General features: G+C 45.6%; 1 long non-coding RNA gene across 2 annotated transcripts in view; it reads right to left on the reverse strand.

Moving 5' to 3' along the window:
- Positions 1–8,879: 8,879 nt before the first annotated feature.
- The window catches only part of LOC105746567 (uncharacterized), a 34,844-nt gene continuing 23,932 nt past the window's right edge, over positions 8,880–19,791 (reverse strand). Inside the window, exons 4-5 of one of the 2 annotated variants that reach the window (XR_009187089.2) lie at positions 18,626–18,699; positions 8,880–11,860 (exon numbers count right to left, since the gene is read on the reverse strand). This is a non-coding gene — a long non-coding RNA (uncharacterized lncRNA). Of the gene's footprint in view, positions 11,861–17,313; positions 17,760–18,625; positions 18,700–19,791 lie in introns of those variants that run through there. The other variant, XR_009187088.1, reaches the window with a different exon arrangement.

The following is a 19,791-nucleotide window of genomic DNA, read 5'->3' on the forward strand; positions in this document are numbered from 1 at the left end:
TTCCTCTGGAAGCCAGGAGAAGCCCTGGATTGTCCCCAAGGACTTTATCACTGGAGCCCCATGGGGATTGACGGGTGGGGTAATCAATCAAAACAGCTAAGGGCTGGAGCCCCTCCTCTGCCATTAGCAAAGGGGTGGGATAACAGTTCAAAAAGCAGAGGTGAGACCTGAATGTGCACTCTCTCGCCTGTCGACCCCGTTCCTGCCCTCTGAGCACCGCTCCCCTCATTTTTCCTCTGACATGCGGCCACGCAAGTAAAACCTGGGCATTTATAATCTATCATGGGGAATCGTAGTCTGTAAATCAGCCCGCTTGACCACTTTTCAGCCCCTTCCTCTCTACCTGAGACCCATGGTCTGATATTTTCTCCCATTTCCCGTCCTCCCTGCCTGAATGAATTGCTGGCCTAACTCACCCCAAGTGCTATTGAATTCATGTCTGCAGCACAGCCGAGAACCTAGACAAAATCCGGTAACAATAATACTTAGTTACTGTTGTGATACACGGGGCAGCCCAGCGGAAGCTCTCAGCCACATTTCGAAGGGCACAGGCTCTTCCGAGCATTCACATACCTCTCAGATAACTATATTCACACAAAAGCTTGTAAACCATTTCAGGGAGTTTGCAGATTCCTCAGAATCCCAAACCAGGACCTCCCACGAAGACCCTGCTTTAGGTAGCGTCTGGTAACAGCCTGGGCAAACAGCGTGACCCTGCAGGAAATGCAGACGTGTTCTGCTGATGGCGCAGCGCCCTCGCCCGCGCAATTACCTTCCCACGTGGCGATTTCCTGCACTCTGTCCCCCAGGAAATGCACCTCCAGAACGCTAGTTCTCCTGGGGCCTCTCACGCTGCGCCTTTTTGTGTCTTTATTCAGCTTTCTGAGAGGCAGAAACACACACGAGGTCATTTGAAGCGATGGCATTTGTGCACAGCAAGTGACGGCGAGGGAATCGCAGAGCTGGGGCGGGCGGCTCCACGTGGGCTCCTGCTCGGGGGCCACACTGACCCCTGTTCTGGGACCGATGAGGCTTCCCTGGAAGGAGTTTTAATTATAACACCGGAGTGTGCTTGTTTTATAGAGCACATCAGGGATAAAATATTAAAAGGGCCAATTCTCTTTTCCGAGAGAATGAATTTTTCTGCCGCTCTATTTTATCAGCACAATAATCCTAACAAAATCAAAGTAATACCTGGGTCGCTGCCAGGGAAAGCTAGTGAAAGTACAGGCATCTTCCCACAAAAGCAATTATCCTTTATTCAGCACCATCTATGCGCCAGCCTTATCTCATGTCCCTTAGTTTATTTAGGCTGAGGCTCGGAGAGGTTAAACACTTGCCCATGGTCACACTGCTAAAATGTGGAAGAAATGAAATTTAAGCCAGGGCATAGCCACTTTTTCTTTTAAACTATCTTTTACATTAAATCCTTTTGCCTCAACGTAACAAACAGACATAGTCTAAAAGATTTTAAAAACTACAGTTAGGTGTTTTTGTTTTTGTTTTTAAACAAAAAGCAGCAATTTTCTGTTCCATGCCCCAAACCAGTCCGGCTCTTGAGTAACACCACTGCCAATTTTGCTGAGTGTTTAATCTGGTATTCATTTCCATATTTATTACTAATCATCTTTCATTCTTTCTTTTTTTATCAATTTATTTTTTCTTATTTTACTCTTTTTTTAAAAGTATTTACTCATCATTTTTAAAATATGGAAGTTAAGTGTTATGGAAAATACAGAATTATTTAGGATTTTGAGGGTTCCCAGGAATTGTAATTTTTTTTTTTACATTTCTATTTTCTTTTTTTAACAAGTCAATTTTATTGAAAATATTAATAAAGCATAAATCCACCCAAAGTATAAAATCAATGGCATTTGGTAAATCACATAGCTGTGCATCCATCATTTTAATTATTTCTAGAGAATTTTCATTATTCCAGCAATAATAACAATAATAATAATAAACAAAAACTGACCAACCAAACAAAACTCATCACCTCTCAATCTCTCTATTCTTCCCCTGCCTTACATAGCTGCTATTCTATTTCTCCCTCTCTAGTTTATTTGTATTTATAGCTTGTAAAAATAGCCTTGCAATGCAATATCACCCATATTCATATTTCACATGAGGTCTTACTATCTTACATGGTCCCATGTTACAGTTCTTAGCTTTCCTTCTAGTAATATACACGTCCTTAGACGTTCCCTTTCAGCCACTGTCATACCCATGTAATGCCTCTGCTAGTCACAGGCACCATGATGTGTTCTCATCATTTCCACTCATTTCCAAAGATTTACAACCTTTTAACTGATTGACTTTTTACTGTTTGCCTATTGACTAGTGGTACCTGTAGACTTAACTCCCTCCTGCCACTCCCTAGCAGCCCTTTACTTCCCCCTCCTCTCAACACAGCTCAATTACTCTGTAAATCAATATTCAGAGTTTTTACGGCTATTAGTTACAGCCAACTACGTGGTGAACTCCACTTATATTGCCCTCCTCTTACATCTTTTTTTTTCCTGAAGTTAAAAATCATGCCATTTTTAGTTTTCTTAGTGCACTGTTTAGTACCTATCACCAATTAATCCCCAAGCACTCTGACAGAATTGAAAAGTCTCTAAATATATGAACCTATATCTATTAATTCTCTCTTCCTCCCATCCTCTCTTCTTTTTTTCGTAATGAATCCCATGTGCTGTTTGAATCTGGATTGGTATAGCTGTGGCCCTGAAAATTCTCATCACCATATCTTGGGAATCCCCTTTGCCTCTATTTGGTGTTTATCCCTGTGGCAGTTTGAGATTGTTTTATGAATCCCCAAAAGAGAATGATTATATTTGTAAGCTAAGCTGTTCCTCTGGGAGTGATACCCTTTGCTTGCATTAAATTCAGCAGAGGGGGCTTTGATTAGCTTACTTGATAAGATCAGTTTAGGGATTTGATTAGACTAAGTAAGGGTGACTCGGGTTGAGTCCTACCCCTTGCTGGGTCTGATATAAATGGACTCACATGGACAGCCAGACAAACAAGAAGAGAGAGCTCTGTCAATTTTGATCCTGCCATGTGACAGAAAGGAGAGCTTCAAATGGATGAGGCCCTGGGGAAAGAAGAACCATTACAGCTAACCTTGCAAAGAGAGTGGAACAGTCTCTGAGACTGATATAGGAAGCCCTGAAAGACAAGTCCTATGCCAGCTAGCAGCTGCACGTAGAGAGAGAAAGCCCAGAAGGGAAGGAGAACCCTGAGCAGAGGTTGGCAGCCATCTTGCTTTACTGCATGGCAATATGTCAGGATCAGTAGTAGTTGACTTTGGTGAGAAGCACTTCTGATGGTGCCTTGAGTTGGGCTTTTCATGGCCGGGGCATTGTAAGCTTTTACCCCAAATAAAATCTTTATAAAAGCAAACAGATTTCTTCAGATTGCTTTGGCAGTCCTTTGGCAGACTAAGATAAGCCCCTCCTTCCTAGACCCTATGTTTACTTCTTTCTTGATTTCTTTCTTAATTTTGGTGGAGCATGACATCCATAGCTTCATGAGAAAGTGTGCATGGAAGTAAATTTTGAAACCTTGCATGTCTGAAAATGTCTTTATTCTATCCTCACACTTGATTGATAACCTAGAGAGACGTGGAGTTCTCTATTGGAAATAACTTTCCTCTAGAATTTTGAAGGCTTAGCTCCACTGTCTTCTTGCTTGTATTGTTGCTGTTGAGAAGGTCATTGTTCTGATTCCCGATCAGTTTCAGAAATTTGTGTATAATCTTTTATAAAAAATTCCCCCTCTCTGGAAGCTTTTAGACTCTTTTTCCTGTGTGTACTGAAATTTCTTGATTATGAGACTTGGTGTGGGTTTTTTTCCCTTCATTCATTAGACACTTGATAAGCCCTTTCTAGACTTATCATATCCTGGAGGCCCATATCCTTCTGTTTTGGTAATTGTCATGTATTGTTCCTTTAGTAAATTTCCCCCTTCTATTTTCTTTGCTTTCTCTTTCTGAAAGCCTTATTATTCAAATGTTGACCCTCTTGGATGGATCTTTGATTTTCTTTTCTTTTCCATTTTGCATTTAACTTGTCTTTGATTCAGTTTCTGAGAAATGTTCTCACTTTACCTTGCATGCTTTCTCTTGACTATAAACATTTTATCACTTTTAATTTCCAAGAGCTTTTATTATTTTCTAAATATTTCTTTTTTAGAGTCTCCTATCCTTAAATTCGTGGATACAGTTTCGTACCTTATCTGTCTCCGGATATTATTTACAGATTTTAGAATGTTTTCTTCTGTTTCCTTTGTTGTCTCTTCTTTTTCCAGGTTTCTTTTATCTGTTGGTTTTGTTTGATATTTTTTGAATCATGGGCATTCTCCAAATATCTGGTGATCCTTGTGCATTTTTAACAGTAAGACACTAAAATGCTGAGTAAAAGCTCAGTGTTCATTCTTGGGGCTTATTTTCCAGTGGGCTTTACTGTGCAGGGATGATCAGATGCGGAATAGGCTGTTTTGTTGGAAATCTCCTAAGAGTCAGTATCTGTAGGCATTTTCTCTTGAGCTGGTCACTTTCCCCCAGGGAGGAATAGAAGTCTAGCTTCTGGCATTCTGGAACAGAGTGGGAAAAGAAGGTTGGGGTTTGCAGAAAGCAGGCTTTCACACAATCTGCATTTTCAGTACAGAAGCTAATTGCTATCTTCAGTTGGACCTCGTATCCCCACCTCTGGAGCCTGATGGTTCACCTTTTCAGAGAGTAAATTCCCAGACTGCTGCTGGGGTGGAGCAGGAGTCACTGTCTGGCAGGCAAGGTAGGAGAAAGGATGGGTGAGTCTAATTGCTTCTTTTAGCCTTTCAGTCACTTGTTCTCGTTTTCAGCTCCTTGTACTACTATGTTTAGAGGCACCGGGTGTCTACAATTCCTGAAACTTTCTAGGGATCTGCAGTACAAATAGGCTTGCTTCTTCTTGACTTCCTCTCTCTCTCTGCTGGCTTTGCTCCCGGTTATTCCTGATCCATCTGTTTCTCAGCTTCCAAAATTTTATAGACATTTATTATTTGATGAATTTATTCTCCTGTTCCCTTAGTCTTTGTAGTTTTTAAAAAAATACTTTACTATCATCTTAATGGACATCTGGTGGGGAACAGAGATGGAAGCATGCATCCTGGTCGCCGTGTTTACCCAGAAGCTTGCCAAAGAAGCCACTCTTAACTCCTGTTCTTGCAACAGGTCAACGGGAAGAAAGCCTTCTGGCTGTAGAACTTGACCCCATGTTATCCCCAGGCTAGTCAGCACTACTTGGCGTCACAGCAAGCATGAGGGTTGTTTTTTATTAACAACTCAATTTTTATACATATTAATAAAGCATAAATCCATCCAAAGTGTTCAATCAATGGTATTCGGTGCAGTCACATAGTTGTGCATTCATCACTTCATTTTTATAGCATTTTCATTATCCCAATAATAATAATAAACAGAAAACAAACAAAAGCCTCATCACCTCTCAGTCTCTCTATGCTTTCCCTGCCCTACGTAGCTGCTGTTCTATTTCTGTCTCTCTGCGAACTAATCTTTTAGCAATGTTCTATGTGGCTTCTTCCCTGGAGAGGTTCAAGAAATCATACCTCAGTGTTAGTTGGCCAGTGCTGCTTTGACAAATACCACACAATGGGTTGACTCAAACAACAGGAAATTTGTTATCTCTACCATTTGGAGACTAACAACCCAGCATCCAGGTCTCGGCAGGGCTTGCTTCCTCTCAGAAGCTGCAGTGTTCCAGCATCCTCCATCCGTGGTGATCTCTCTCCTTATGTCTGTGCTTCTGATTTCCGCTGACTTCTGTCTTCTGCTGACTCATTGCGTCTGAATTTCCTCTGCCTATAAGGATTTCAGTCCTATGGATTAAGGGCCACCCCCCCCAATTTGATTTCACCACATCTTAACAAAAACAACATCTCTAAATTTCCTATTAAAAAATGATACACTTCCTCAGGAATGCAGATTAAGACTTGAATATATTTTTTTGTTGGGACATGATTTAATCTGGAACAAGTGTCCTTAGTGGAATAGACGTAACTTTCCTAAGTTTGCTGTAAAGTCAATCCCTTTCCTCATCATCTGTGGCCAGCTGGCTTGGCTTACCAAACGTGGTTAAGAAGCCAAGAGGCTGACCCCTCTGACTAGCCAGCATTCTTTTCTCTAGGGCTTCTGGGCAGGTCTCAGACCTGTGCTGCTTTGGTTGTGGAGGAAATCCATGTTTTGGTTTGGCTAGGTATTACTGACAGTGCAAAATCGCCTTGGATTGTCTGTCAAAATATTGTTCACTTATTTCCCCCTTGTCGTCTGTCAGGCTTCTTATTTTTTGCCCTAGGTGAACTCTTCTGTAACACTTCCTGTAGCCCTCATATCCATGCTCTCAGGGTGTTTTTAATGGGGCCCTGATAAGACATTTCATATACAATTCACTCACTTTATCAGTTATCCTTTCTTTTTGGACAGTTGAAGCAGGCTAGAAAGATAGGGAATCAATAGGCGGATCTGGAACCTGGCAGAGAGTCCACGTGGACATCAGTAACCCCCCAAGGTGGCTGCTGGAGGCCCCCACCCCCAGGATTCTGCCATCCGGGACAAAGCCTTCTTCTGGGAACAAGGGAAAGCCCTGGATGTTCCCCAAGGACGTTATCATGGGCCCTCACTGGGGGATTGATGGGTGGGGTGATCAATCAGAACAGCAAACAGCTGGAGCCCTCCCCTGCCTTTAGCCAAGGGGTGGGATAATTAATAGTTCATAGAGCAGACCGCGAGGCTGAGCGCGTTCGCTCTCAGCTATCTCATCTCTGGACCCGTTCTCTGAGCGCCGCTGTCGCCATTTTTCCTCTGCCATGTGGCCACGCAAATAAACCTGGGCATTTATCATCTATAATGGGAAATTGTAGCCTGTAAATCAGCCCGCTTTTGTCACTTCTCAACCCCTTCCTCTCTACCTAGGACACCTGATCTCCCATTTCTCGTCCCTCCCTACCTGAATAAATTACTGGCCTAACTCACCCGAGGTGCTCTTGAAAAATTCGTTTCTGCAGCATAGCCAAGGACATCAACAAAATCCAGTAACAGAGTGATCTCACTGAGGCCAGCAACCAGGTCTTCCCTCTGTCCCACAGCCTAGCAGGGCTGCTGACAAGTGCCAATCGAAGTACCTGCTGAATGAAGGGTCCGCTAGCGGCACAGTCTGTGTCCTGTCACCAGGATTGGGGATGGGTCTCTATTGATCTGCCTTTGGCCCCACACTTTAACCTCCTTAGGCATCTCAAGGCTTTCCTTGGCAACCCCCTCTCCCTGCCCACCAGGAGGAGGGGCTTGCACATGGGTCAAGCACAAAACAGAATGGCAAGACGCAATTAGGCTCTCTAATGGGAGTGTACTTCCAGAGGTAGGAATTACAGGGTGGTAAACAGGAGTGCGGCCCATGCTCCTGGCTGTGACCATTGGCTCCTCCTCCTCCTTTGGAATATGGCTCACTCCCCAGCTGGTGAGTGTGAGGCGACAGGCCAGTCCCCCCGGCTGTCTTTGTTCTGGTCCCTCCTGTGATGAGCAGGGCTGCACTGCTGTAAAACTACTGGCTGAGGATGAGGGTGCAAACCGAGACCTGCAATCATCCAGGGGAGGTCGTTAGCCCTACGTATCTACTGCAGTTGGAAAATTCCTGTATTCCAGGAAAACAAGTACTGGACAGTGAGTGATCTCCCTACTTTAGTGTTTGGGCTCGCCTCTGCTGAGGCATGCCTGAGCACGGAATTATGACGGAATCTTTGCTGTTACGTTGAAAGAGGGTCTGTTTTCACAGAGGCCCTGAGGGATCTGTTTCACCCAAGCTTATTCCAAAGGACGATTTCTGGTAACGATTAACAAAGAATGTCTTCACAGAAATGAGATCAACCTCCTTTACTTGGAATTTTAAGAAACAATCCAGATATTTATTAGCTGGTGAATGGATAAATAAAATGTGGTATATCTATATAACAGAACTCTACTCAGCCATTAAAAAGGAACTAACCAATGATATATGCAACAATGTGTAAGAATCTCAAAAAGAAGCCACACAGTGCATGATTCTAATTCTATGATATTTCTAGAAAAGGTAAACCTATAGAGATAGAAAATAGATCACTCCTGGGGCTGGATGTGGGAGTGTGGATTGATTTCGTATGAGCAAAAACTTTCTATTTGGAGTGAAGAAAGTGTTCTAAAACTGGATTGTGATGATGGTTACATACTATATAAATTAACTAAAAATCATTCAGCTGCATACTTACAATGGGGAATTATTAAGCTATATAAATTATCTCTCAATGAAGTGGTTAAAGTGAGGGGAAAAAAGCCACAAAAATTCCTAAAAATCCCAGCCCTCGATTTAGGAAATAAACGGAAGGGAAAGAGGTAGGGTTCCACAGCTCTCCACTGATCTGCCTTTCAGGTGTGATCGGCCCTAGACTCGTTTTCCTTTTTAATTTAGCTACTCAGTCTTCGTGTCCTTGGGGAGGAAGAAATGGCAATGGAGCCCTCCTTCTGCCAAAGACGGCGGAGCCAGACAATAGCGCAGCAAGAGGCACGCTTCTGGCCTGCCCAGCTGCCTCCCCCACATGTAGTGTAGCCTCGTCATGCCGCCCGGCCCGGCAGCCTCTTCATCTCCTCTTTTAGCTGTTACTTTAGTCATCTGAGCCCAGAGCACAAAGACCTAAATTATCAGTGTGAGCAAGTTCAACCTACACACTTCAGCTCCAGCCTCGTCAAGGCCCGCGTCCTTCCTCAGGAGACAGTGACGAAGGAATGGCTCCGGTCAAGGACACGGGCTCCAGGCAGGGAGCTCTACTGCTGACCAGCCGCTGCTGGGGGTGGCGGGGCTGGGGCCAGGTCCAAGACCCGGGACCGTGACAGCCAAAGCCCCGAGAAACACTCAGAGCCACCGGGATAGAGAGGTAGACACAAAGGAACAGGGGAGGGACATCCTGTGAAGCCACCCCTCCTGTGTGCAGACCTCCTTATCCTTGGCTAGCGCGTTCTCGTGATCTGATTTCACCCTCGCAAGCTCTGGGCGAGACTGCCAATGCCCAGGAAATGAGGTGAGGGAGAGAGGTAAGGTGATTAGGGGCAGAGCTAGGGACTCAAAGTCAGCCATTCAGACCTAAATGTAAAGGCCATATTATATTGTCATTATTAGTTATATGTCTATTACACACCCTATATCTGTATTATTCTGTGTTACATTATTGAGAACCTGTTGTGTATCAGGTCCTGTGTTAAGCCCCTGGCACTGAGTCCTCACCACCACCCCAGATGAGGACACTGAGTCACAGGAGACCACTTTGCCCAAGGTCCCACAGGGCCCAAGGGGCCGAGCTGAGATTTGAGCCCGCGCCGACCGGTGTGCTCTCTCAGGCCACCTCACTGCCTGCCTCAGGTCGGCCACACTGTTGAGTTTTGGATATGAGTTCAGGGAGCAGACTGCACCAAAATCCTGCTTTTCTTAGCTCTGGCCTGTCGTGACGGCGTTGCTTTCTTCTGCAACGGACTTCACTTCCTGCCTTCTTCGCAGCTCGCCTATCGGTCTTAGCCTGAGCCCGTTCTCTCTCAGTCTTGGCTTCTGTTTCCGCAGCTGCCAGCCTCAGCACACGGTCCCAGGGGCAACTGGAAAAGTCTGTGGATTTTATCGGGTTATGGATTTTTGAAGAGATATGAATGTTGATTTATTGTCTTCTCTGCGTGTTGAAAACGGTCTTCTAGAAACTTTATGCATGTATTGACATGGAAATCTTCCAACCAAAGAATGTACTGTCATACGAAGAAATTTGCTACTAATATTGTTTCATTTCAAAGTGACATTGAATCAGGTCTGAGTAAATATTTATGATTTCTCTTGAAATGTGACAGCCTCATGACATGGTAATTAATTTTACTGTAGGCTGAATTCAGAATGGCTTTGGTAATATATGAGTAAGTGCGTAAAATGTTTATAGGGCTTTCAAAAAAGAAGCCCAAGGCTTAAATGAAACCTTAATCAGACAACCGAGAAGGAAGGAAATTGCTATTCTAATTTTGCTGATAGAATTTCTGTGGGAAGCAGGGAGATTTAGAGATTGATATTCACTGCAGAGAATCAGCACCCATCAGATGTTTTATGTACTGTAAAAGTATTTGGGAACTTCAAATACACTTACTTTTCAAGAAATGCATGCATTTTGAGCAATGGTTAAAAAAGAAAGGCTATCTTTAGAAAGTTGGCTTTGGTTTAGGGCAAAAGCTGAAAGGAACAGAAATTTCATAACTCTCATCAAGAGGCTAAAGGAGAAGCATCTCATCTGAGAACTACATTTTCGGGCACTTCCTTCTCTCCTGACATTTAATTGATCAGCAAATCCTGAATTTTCTCTCTGAAAAGTATCCCCAGAATCTGACCACCTTTTGCCAACTTTCCCACTACTACCTGGCCCAAGCCACATCCTCTCTCACCTGGATTACTATGCTGCCCCCTGACTGGGTTTCCCTGCTTCCAAACTCCCTTTCTCAAGTAGGCGATTATCACGTCTCCCACCACATCCTCTCCTGCTCTCACCAACTGGTCACAGCCTCCCTCCTGTCACAGGCCTCCGCACTGGGAAGCTCTTACTCCTACATCTGCCCAGCTCCATTCCCCTCCTCCTTCAGGTCTTTGTGCACAGGGCACCAAAGTGAAACCTCAACTGACCACCCTTTTAACACATGCAACTGCCCTTCCTCCTCCCATCCCCCTCGTCTGCTTTACTTTTCTCTCCAGCACTGGTTGCCACCGACACTCTTTTCCTTATTTATTTTCCTTAGGGTGTAAACTCCATGAAGTCAGGAATTTGCCTCGCCTTGTTCCCTGCTCTATCGCCAGCAGCTAGAATAATGTTCGGTTCATAGGAGGCATAAGAGAAAATCCTTGTTTATTGAGTGAATGAATGAATGAATGGCTGAGAGAGGAGCCAACACTCAGCGGAGGCTCAAGAGGCTGTCAGTGGGGTGTGAAGAGCCTCTGGGTTCTCAGGGTAGGAGCTGCTGGCTCTTAGGCTACTGGTTGGACTATTGAGTTGAATAACAGTGGCTGTAGCAAACTAGATGAACTGGAGATGATGTTGTCAGGTTGACCCCAGAACTGGGGTGCAAGCCTGGGGGAAATAGAATTATATACTTTCTGGGTAACATGCATTCTAATTAAAAACCACTTCCTAAGTGCAGACGCCAGCCCCAACAGAGCGCGCTTTCCACACCGCAGCACGGCAATGGGGCTGTTCAGGCTCGTAAGTCTCCGTATTTCTCCTGAGATTAGTTTCTGCAGTGGGGTCTGGGGAGTTCAAAACCATAAATTAACAGTTTTTGCCATTTACAAAGGACTGTGTACAATACAATTACCAAATCGTTCACTGACTGAGCAATTCTATTATCTCGTAAAATAATACATAGATTAATTGAGTAATCGCCCTGTCCTAAGTGCTTACTTCCAGGTCTCTTGATTCTCACAGGTTATTATTACTATCCCTAAGAGTGTATTCATACTTTTCCAGGGAAATCACTTAGTCTACAATCACTGTTTCTATTTACAATGACCAGAAATCAGCTTAGAGGCTGTCCTCGGGCTGGTGAAAGAGAAGAGTGATGAAAAATCTTATGAATCACCTCTCTGCCCTTCTAGAATCTCTCCAAAGGAGGCTGTGCCACCATGAGGCAAAGTTTGAAGTCTTTTTGTAAACTGCTTGAGTCCCAGAAGAATCAAAACCCCACAAGGGGAGCAGATGTGGCTCCAATGGTTGAGTGCCTGCTTCCCACATGGGAGGTCCTGGGTTCATTCTCCCGTGCTTCCTAAAAACAAAAACAAAAACAAAAGCAAACAACAAGCAAACAAATGAAAAGGACAACTCAAGGAGAGCTGATGTGGCTCAGTGGTTGAGCTCTGACTTCCCACATACACAGTCCCAGTTTCACTCCCTGGCCCTAGTACTTCAAAACAAACAAACAAACAAACATACATACATGAGGGCCACATCTACAAAGACATGTGGAACCCAACTGTTTCTTAGCCTATGAGGATGCCTTCTACCCTCTGATATCCCAGAGGGGTCAGCCAGTGCGCGCAAGGGGATGTTATACAGCATATAGGAATAAATATTGGAATGTCAGCAAATACTTTATCCAGAATAAGAAAGGAATTAAGCTTTACTTAAAAAAATTTAAAAACATTTATTTTGGCAGTGGGCTTGGCCCAGTTGTTAGGGCATCTGCCTACCACATGGGAGGTCCGCGGTTCAAGCCCCGGGCCTCCTTGACCTGTGTGCAGCTGGCCCATGCGCAGTGCTGATGCGTGCAAGGAGTGACACGCCACGCAGGGGTGTCCCCGCGCTGGGGAGCCCCACGCACAAGGAGTGCACCCTGTAAGGAGAGCCACCCAGCGCGAAAGAAAGTGCAGCCTGCCCAGGAGTGGCGCTGCACGCATGGAGAGATGACACAGCAAGATGATGCAACAAAAAGAAACACAGATTCCTGAGCCGCTGACAACAACAGAAGTGGACAAAGAAGAACACGCAGCAAATAGACAAAGAGAACAGACAACTGGGGCGGGAGGGGAGAAGGGGAGAGAAATAAATAAAATAAATCTTTTAAAAAAAAATTTATCTGTTGTTTTCCCCCTCCCCCTCCCCTCCCCTCCCCCTCCCCTCCCCTCTCCCCTCCCCCTCTCCCTCCCCCTTCCCCTCCCCCCCATATGGTAGACGGGAGCCCAATCACTTGAGCCACATGTGCTTTCCTGTACTTAAGTTGAATACGCAGATGGGTCCACACATGCTTTCTTGGACTGTATGTCTGTTGGAGCCATGGCACATACTCAAGGGGTATCCCGAGGGAACGTTGTGAGTTACACACACACACACACACACACACACACCTATGCCTTCCTTCACTCATCTGCTTTCAGGATATTGCAGCTTATTCGTGCTCCTTGAGAGGATGTGCAGATTGTGTTGTTTAGTCCTGACTAATGAACTCTCACAAAATGGAGGAGTGGCTTAAGAAGATTCCTGCCGGGAAACAGTTTGTTGAAGGCACCACCAGTAATGAAAATCCAAGTAAGCAACAAGAAAATGTCACTGTCCCTAATCCTATGGCACCTCATTGTCAGCCACAGGATGAGGTTAGAAACAATGGCCAGCTAATCAGATCAGACAAGAAATTCGCCAAAAAATTTTAAAAAGAGAGAAAATAGAAAAAGAAATTATCCAGAACAAAAAATTAGAAAATTTCAACAGGATACTACCTTTACCTTTTCTGAAAAACCTCACTCTAAATGTAATGATAAAGACGCACATATATAGTTTATAGATAAATATACTAATATCGAAGAATAAATCCTATAGTTCCACTGTGAGGGAACTAGACTTGCTTGAACAAGTCCTGCTCCTTACGGCAGAACTGTATGTCTAATTTGCAGAGCACTGAGCTTGGGCTTGGCGCTAACTCACTTAGAAGCTGCATTTCTTAAACAATGTATCTGGATGCTGATGATTCTCCCTGAATAACCTTACTGTGTGCAGTGAGCCTCTGCAAAAATAATTCCCTATTTTATAACAAATAATCATTTTATACTGTTCAGTAATGGAAAATTCAGAAGTATCATCTTATATCATTTTTTTAAATCCCGTGAAATTTAATTTGTATTTTTTAATTCTCCTGTATGCATTATTTTTATTTGTGTCTTTTCTTAGAATGACAACGATTTTTCATTTCGTGAGAGAAAATTTGCATCACTGCTCCACACGTACAACAGTGTTGCTTGGTGAGTTACGGGCACAAAAAGTTTAAGAGCTGTTCCTTCAGAGCCCGTGACTAGATCTCCCTCTTGGTCAAATACTCTCTGGAAATCGGGGTTTAAATTACGAAGGAATATATACATCAGCTTTCCTCTGAGCAGTCCCGGGGCGGCATTGGTGGAAGGCTGCCCGGCTGACTCAGTTTCTCTTGATTCTGAACCTTGCCTGGACTCGAGTTCCTGAGCCAGCTGCCTGCCTCCCCCACCACTGCTCACACCGGGAGCCCCGCCTGTGCGACACCCCGCTTCCTCACCGCCACCTGTGCTGCAGCCTCTGAGACCCCCTTCCTGCCCAGCTCCCTTCCGGGAGCTCTGAGCCTGCTGCCCGCCTTGGCCCCACTGGCCCAGCCCCTTGCTCCCCAAGTAGGCAACGCCTGGAGGCCAGGTTGCTCCTCCTGAGGGCTCGGGGGCTCTCGCAGCCGCCTCCCGGCCCTGGGGGTGAGCCCTGAGAACAGGCCACCGGGGGACGGGGCAAGCAGTCACCCTTTCGTCATCCCTGGACGTGGTGAAGAAGTGCTGCTTAGTTCTCAGAGGCGTTTGGAGGGAGGACCCACTGCCCACCCACTGGCCAATCTCCTCGCCTCTCCAGGGGATTCGGGCGTGTGGGACGCCTCTCCCCCACCGACCGGGGCAGGGGCTTTGCCACCAGCCTGCTCAGGATGCATCTTTCCCTGGGAGGTGAGTAGTTCAGTGGTGAGTCCCTCAAACCCAGCCCTGCCCCTTGGCAAGCCGCTGAGCCCCGTCTGTAAAATGGCGACAGTATCGATGCCTACTTTGTGGATTTGTTGGGAGGACTAAGGAGAATCCACATGATGCCCTCAGTCCAGTGTACAGTAAGTTGCCCAAAATTGTGAGCTATTATTACGTGTTCAGTCTCAGACCTCGGCCGAACAGACTCCAGGGAATGTCCTGACTGACCTAAAATGGGACTTTGACCTGCCTAGAAATTAAGAGGGTCTCATACTAGTTCTTCTACGTAAAGTAATCTAATTTTACAGACACGGGCTTTGGCAGCAGACAGACTTGCATTCAAACGCCCACTCGGTCACTTCCATGATCCTGGGCAAGGCACATAGCTCTGTGAGCCCTATCTGTAAACCAGGAGAGTCGTACAATGACACTGAGCTGTGAGACCACGATGAAACCAGAACGTGCTTGGCGCTGAGCAGGATCTCCACGCTAGGGGTCTCCTATAAATAAATCAAGCACTCATATTCCCGGCTGTGAGAAACCAGGATGAGATCGCCCCGGTCTGGAGACCCACGGAGGAATCCCCAGGCAGATGGAGAGGTCCAGCAGACATGGAGAGAAGGCTTAACACTGAGTGAACCCCTGCTACGGCCCTGTGCTGGCTAGGCACCTGTAATCTCATGCATCCTTTAAAATGATATCAAGTATATATTCATAACACAATTTTATGGATGAAAAAACGGAAGCTTAAGGCCTTGTTCAAAGTCTATAACCTGATCCTCAAAGTCCATGTTCTACTTTCTTCCCACGACTCCACACCACTCACCACCCCAGAGCTCTGGACCAGTGAATACTGTATCTAAAAAGAAAATATCCGGGAAGCGGACTTGGCCCAGTGGATAGGGCGTCCGTCTACCACATGGGAGGTCCGTGGTTCAAACCCCGGGCCTCCTTGACCCGTGTGGAGCTGGCCCACGTGCAGTGCTGATGCGCACAAGGAGTGCTGTGCCACGCAGGGATGTCCCCCGTGTAGGGGAGCCCCATGCGCAAGGAGTGCACCCTGTAAGGAGAGCCGCCCAGCGTGAAAGAAAGCGCAGCCTGCCCAGGAGTGGAACCGCACACACAGAGAGCTGACACAACAAGATGACGCAACAAAAAGAAACACAGATTCCTGTGCTGCTGACAACAACAGAAGCGGACAAAGAAGACACAGCAAATAGACACAGAGAACAGACAACTGGGGTGGGAGGGGGAAGGGGAGAGAAATAAATAAATAAATCTTTAAAAAAAGAAAAAAAAGAAAATATCCCTTTTCCCCCCTAGTCCAGGGGATGGTAATTAACCTGGAGTCCACAGTGGGTGCACTTACGTTACACCAACAGGGCAACCACCAGGGCGTCATGCTTTAGTTTTCCCCCAACCCTCAAGCACAGTGATTTCCAGGGATATTCATCCCAGGCAAAGCTTAGATCTAGCTCTCCTCTTGCCAACCCTGTGACTACCCTGTCTATCTGACCCTTTGGGGTGAAGGGTGGGATGTGAGGACAGAGCTCCTGAATTAGGGCACAGAATCTTGCTATCAGACCACAGCTCTCGGGGATTTCACTGGTGGAAGGTGAGCTGGCAAGCAGGGTAGTCCTCATCAAGAGGAAAGATGGAGAGGAAACGCTCCGTAATGACCCCTGGCTGTTAAACCTGATCGCCATCTGAAATCAGTATCCCTGTGAGTTAATGCCAGACTGGCTGCCTTGGTTAGAGTCAATGTACCTTTTATCATAGAGGACACGGAGAGGCAGGATGTGGGAAGGTGGAGAGTGCAGGAGCACGTCCGGGACCCATGCAGCTCATTTCCACCTCCTGGGACTGGTGCAGGATGGAATCCCCAGACAGCTTCTTTTAGAAATGAGGGAAGCAGATGTGGCTCAAGGGATAGGGCCTCTGCCTACAAAATGGGAGGACCCGGGTTCGATGCCTGGGGCTTCCTGGTGAAAAAGAAAAAGAGAAAGCGTGCCTGCACCACGAGCCAGTGTCCGCACAGTGAGCCAGTGCCCATGCAGTGAGCCAGTGCCCATGCAGTGAGCCAGTGCCCGCGCAGTGAGCCAAGTGCCCATGCAGCGAGCCAGTGCCCACACAAATGAGTCACACAGCAAGACGATGAAGCAACAAAAGAGAGACAAAGGGGAGAGTCAAGGTGAAGCACAGTAGAAACCAGGAACTGAGGTGGCACAAGTGACAGGGAAACTCTCTCCACATCAGAGGTCCCCAGGATCAAATCCTGGTGAATCCTAGAGGAAAAAAAGAAGAAGAAAAGACAAATAGAGAAATAGATACAGAAGATCACACAGTGAATGGACACAGCAAAAACAGCAGGGTGGGGGAGGGGGAAATGATAGTACTTTTTGCCTTTTATTTATAAAATAATGCGTATATAATATTATTATTATTTTTAAAGATTTATTTATTTATATCTCCCCTCTTTCCCCCCAGGTTGTCTGTTCTCTGTGTCTATTTGCTGTGTCTTCTTTGTCTGCTTCTGTTGTTATCGGCATGGGAATCTGTGTTTCTTTTTGTTGTATTATCTTGCTGCATCAACTCTCTGTGTGTGCGGCACCATTCCTGGGCAGGCTGCACTTTCTTTTGCGCTGGGCGGCTCTCCTTACAGGGCGCACTCCTTGCGTGTGGGGCTTCCCTTCGCGGGGGACACCCCTGCGTGGCACGGCGCTCCTTGCGCGCATCAGCACTGCGCATGGGCCAGCTCTACACGGGTCAAGAAGGCCCGGGGTTTGAACCATGGACCTCCCATGTGGTAGATGGATGCCCTAACCACTGGGCCAAGTCCGCTTCCCCAATATTATTTTTACTAATTAGACTTTTTTAAAGAAGAAAGTGAAAGTCTCCCCTTAATCATACCACTTGGTGATACCATTCTGTGGGAATCCTTCCAAATTTTTTTTTCCATAAACCTCTAGCTTCCAACAATTTTTTAAATGGGACTATACTGTGTGATACTATTTGATCACTTCTGATATTTTTCCAAAAGAATATAGATCTATGTTGCTATTTTACTGGACTTATGATATTCCATTATAGAGATGTATCACAATTCATTGAACCATTCCCTCTTTTAAATTGTTTCCAGGAGCAGACATAGCTCATTGGTTGAGCACCTGCTTCCCATATCAAGGTCCTGGGTTCAATCTCTGGTACCTCCTACAAAAGGAAAGAAAAAGGTAATTTGTTTTCAATTTGCCACAATTACAAACAAAGCTATAACAAATACCATAGTACATTTCTGGAAAGTATATCATCCTATGGGGTTGTTAATCTTGGCCCTAAAATTCCATAAAACTCCAGGAACCTCAATCTCACCTGTGTATACCCTCTTGCTAAAGTTGAAATATTAACACTATCCCATGCTCTGTGGATACACAATGAACAAAACAGATAAAATATCTGCCCTCAGAAAGCTCACAGTTGGGGCAGTGGGGGAGAGAAGAACAATAAAATAAATAAATGATATACCATGTTGGAAGGTGGCAAGTGCTAAGGAGAAAAATGGAGCAGGGAAAAGGGTGTGGAATTGAGTCACCCAGTGTTTATTTTTTGTATCAGCCATGTTATTCAGTTTAATTCCTCAATCCACCGAGCTTCTACATTGTCGTATACCTGGACTAGGAATTGGGGATTGGGTATGTAGAGTGAAAGGAAGTATGAACCCTGTCATGGATAAGTTTACACTTATTTTCTTGCTTGTGACTTAACCATCTTATGTATGTGTATTTTTTCTTCACAACTAGATTAGAAAGTCCTAGAGGGCAGGAACCCATGCTTTATACTTTTCTTGCATCCTCCCAAGCTTTTAGCATAATGTTTCTGTAGAGTTAGTGTTCAAAAAAAAAAAAAAGAAAGAAAGAAATGATGCTGGGAGCGGATGTGGCTCAAGCGGTTGAGTGCCTGCCTCTCACATGGGAGGTCCCAAGTTCAGTTCCTGGTGCCTCCTGGGAAAAAAAACAAAACAAACAACAAGCAAAACAAACAAACAAATAAAAACCAACTCAGGGAGCTTTCTCTGTTACCTCAGGCATTAGCCTCTCTGAAACTTCTCTTTGTGTTCTGTGGGAAAGGTTCCAGGATCGGTTCCCAGTGCTGCCTAAAAGAGAACACAAGCAGACACAGAAGAGCACACAGCGAGTGGACACAGAGCGGCCCAGTGATTGAGCACCAGCTTCTTATATACAAGGTCACGGGTTCGATCCCCAGCCCCCATGACCAAAAGAAAAAGAAACGATGCAGGTGATTTTGAGCATTGGCAAAGTGTGTGTTATTATAAACCAAGAAAGATTCAGGGTGAGTTAGTTCTGCTTAAACTTTGGGTGAAAAATGCAGTAATGAAGATGAATGAGAAAACCACCTAATTAAACCCTGGCGTTGGCGTTTCTTTAAAACTTGCCCTAAATCGTCTATCTTCTAATTAAATATAGTAATAGTAATTTTAGTAAGTGTTGCACAAAACTGGTTCAATAAGTAATGATTTTAAACAGGAAAACATAAACCACGGTTTTCCTTTGGCTCGGTGTGGCTCCCTGAAGCTGCCCCCAAATCCTAGCAAGCACACCCAACTCTGCCTGAAGGGGGCGCTCTCGCGCTCATTTGAGGTTCAAGCCCTGGCTCTGAACGATTTCCTCAACCCTGCCCCTGGTTTTGCATTCCATCCCACCTTCCAAGCTACCGGCCAGCTGTTCAAACCCACACCGCCCCTTTCTAAAAACTCCTAGAGCTGCAGGCAGCTGGGTGGTGCAGGGTGAGACTGGCTTTACAGCTGTCATGGAATGCCTAATGTTTGTCAGGGATTACACTGCACATTGCATATATTATTTCTTATTTTTTTAAAGGTTTTATTTTATTTATTTCTTTCTCTCCCCTTCCCCCTCCCCCCCTGGTTGTCTGCTCTGTGTCTATTTGCTGCGTGTTCTTCTTTGTCTGCCTCTGCTGTTGTCAGCAGCACGGGAATCTGTGTTTCTTTTTGTTGCGTCATCTTGTTGTGGCAGCTCTCCGTGTGTGTGGCGCCATTCCTGGGCAGGCTGCACTTTATTTCGCGCTGGGCGGCTCTCCTCACGGGGCGCACTCCTTGTGCGTGGGGCTCCCTACGCGGGGACACCCCTTGCACGCATCAGCGCTGCGCATGGGCCAGCTCCACACGGGTCAAGGAGGTCCGGGGTTTGAACCACAGACCTCCCATGTG

This window comes from Dasypus novemcinctus, chromosome 9 (genome assembly GCF_030445035.2).
Source record: "Dasypus novemcinctus isolate mDasNov1 chromosome 9, mDasNov1.1.hap2, whole genome shotgun sequence".
NCBI lineage: Eukaryota > Metazoa > Chordata > Mammalia > Cingulata > Dasypodidae > Dasypus > Dasypus novemcinctus.